Source organism: Leiobunum rupestre, chromosome 1 (assembly GCF_980474605.1).
Source record: "Leiobunum rupestre chromosome 1, qqLeiRupe1.1.hap1, whole genome shotgun sequence".
NCBI lineage: Eukaryota > Metazoa > Arthropoda > Arachnida > Opiliones > Sclerosomatidae > Leiobunum > Leiobunum rupestre.
This window is the reverse complement of record NC_143384.1, coordinates 75102804-75105433: the sequence shown is the minus strand read 5'-3', so window position 1 is coordinate 75105433 and position 2630 is coordinate 75102804. Positions and strand designations below refer to the sequence as shown.

At 33.7% G+C, this 2630-nt stretch overlaps 1 long non-coding RNA gene across 1 annotated transcript; it reads right to left on the bottom strand.

Annotated features, from left to right (window-relative positions):
• Positions 1–1301: 1301 nt before the first annotated feature.
• Positions 1302–1568, bottom strand: LOC149966611 (uncharacterized). The gene is made up of 2 exons (XR_016480315.1): positions 1507–1568; positions 1302–1437 (listed from the first exon to the last, which is right to left on the bottom strand). It is a non-coding gene; the product is annotated as an uncharacterized LOC149966611 (long non-coding RNA).
• Between the last annotated feature and the right edge of the window lie 1062 nt (positions 1569–2630).

Here is a 2630-nt window from a genome sequence, read left to right as displayed (position 1 = left end):
CGCTTCAGAACCCCTTAATTTCTAATCTCTAGGCAATAAAAACAAGAAATATACATTTCCAATTTTATTTTACTTTTAATTACATGATTGCGTAAAACAGGTTCTAATATTAGACCGACATTATAAATAACGCGTTTAAATCGCATTTTATCAATATAAAAAAAATTAACTCGATCTTCGTAAGGAATATGTACAATTTCATTTAATGGGCTGAAACGAACTACCTTCTGCAAGTGCGGATTGTATAAATAATTTTATTAAAAGTTCTACCTCACCACGTCTGACCGGAATAGATATGAAATCGTCATCCTCCAGTGCCGCTGCCCTTGGTGGTGCCGGGATCTCCCATTCTTGCGAAAGGTACTTTTTTCCGATGGTGAATTATCCCTCGACGGACAGTGTGGAAAGAATCTAGCATGTTCCCATTCTGGTACGTCTCCTGATTCCCATCCTTCTAATACGCCGTGGCACTTGTAACATCGTACTTCATCGCCCCGCTGAATATAGTAGAATCCAGCCTTCGCTAGTTGTTCCTTAGTAACGTGCGGATTTCTCCAGTGACGAAAAGTTTCAAGTCGATACGCTTCGATGTCCATACTGTAAACTGATAGTTTCTATAAGCTATTGTCAACATTCTTAAGCCTAATTGGTTAAGCCTAAATTTCAATAAATGTTTTTCTATTTATTTTGGTTAGACTCTATGACTATTTGACTAGAATCTAAGTCTATTTACTTCAATTTAAACAAGGCCTAATTTCCCTCTACAGTAAAATAATAATAAAGTCACTTACTTTTACGGAAATCCTGAAGCCTTTGCCTGTAAATAGAGTCGAGAAGGCGGGGAACGGAGCGCGAAAATTTACGTGTCTCTTCTCGATGAGGTCCAGGAACTAAAAGAACGTTGAGTCGTATATCTAGAGATCAAATAACACTCGAAACTTCAAGTAAATCCTGATTTCTCATTGGCTGAAACCAATTGACGTCACGGGAGAATGTAAAATGTAACCAAAAATAGAGGTTACTGCTCATCGGTTAGCGAAAAAAATTCGTCACGTGTTAAATTAGGCAAATTAGAATAGCTGAAAATACATTGCGCTTACTTCGCACTAATTTACTTCTGATACAACTTTGATAAAAATTAATCCTGTTTCGGGGGGAACCCCCAGGAGGAAATCTTAGAGACTATTAACTCGGTAGAATACACTATTTTAGCAATTGCAATTGCATATAATCCTTGTTATTGTAATGTTTGATATATACTGAAATGATTATTGTTGGATAGGAAAATAAAAGAATCGTGATAAATGTTAATTTTTTTATTATAAAATAATTGGGACGATGAGTAGTATCCTACTGGAATGTATTTCGCCCTCATCGTCCCAATATAATTGATGTTCCCAGACTTGAAGAAGCTTCCTGGGCTCTCCAACCTCAAAGCTAACAGAACAATACATAAAATTTTAACTTTAGTACAGTATAAATAATTCGTGAAATTTAATTTATTACCTTATTCTAATCTCAAATTTAATAGATTCATCGCTCGCACTTTGAATTACTATCCCCTTAATTTCTTCAATTCTACATGAAGAAAATTAAAATCTAAAATTTTTGTTCTAAAAGTTATTTAAATCTTAAAATAATATTTACCTCATTTTTGATTTCGATTTAGTTTTTGCTCCAAGCAAAGAAAAAGGTTGGAATAATTTGTTCTAATTGATTTACTCCCTTTTTATACCATTTTCCATCCCCACCAATTCCTAGCCCCTATATCCTATCTCCTTCTTTTCCGTGATGAAATCTAAGTTAGTGATTGAGTGTGGAATCTATTCAGTGTGTAAATAAGTGGGTAAAGTCTGTAAATTTTTCCATTGGTTAAATAGTGTTCGTAGATAATTAATTTCGTGAGACTGGGAATTTCCACCATCTTCCTCTTAGCGTACGTCACGAGAAGATGGTTTAGGTTCGTGCAAAGTCTAACAAATTTACAGATAAGAGTCCGCATTGTAGTACGTTCTTGCATCGGACTGGTTGACTTAACGAAATTCTGGAAAAAAAGGGTAAGCGATTTTCAATAAAGAGTCTTTTTTTGTTACGTTTTTTAAAGTATTTATTAAGAGTGAAAAAAGTTACATAGGAAAAATTGTTTACAATTGTTTTTTTCGCGTACATGAGTTTATATTATTAAATAAAATGGTAGAGTCAAATTTCAATCTTTTTTATCATTACAAGACCCAAAGCTAACTAAATCCCTGTTAAATTATCTAAGGCAATGTTTTTTTCACCAATCTTATTTTGCGTGTACTAAAGATATTTTGTTAATGACGGGTAGAAAACATATTTCAATGGTTCAAGACGGTAACAGATTTCAATGACTTTTAGAAAGTACTTTAAATAGAACGTACAGGAATAATGCAATAATATATTTCTACCAATGTTTTGTTTTGTTTTCATGCTAGATTGCGTAAACCACCCACGTTGTCCTAACTAGTTTACCAATACTTTCTGATTCTATTTTAATTTTTTTGTTTTTGGATGGTTTATTTTATTCGAAAGTAAATGGTTTGGCGCTCATAGAAGCGCGCGCATGTTTTCGAGAGAGGTCAGGTCATATCTCTAAAAGATACCAGATA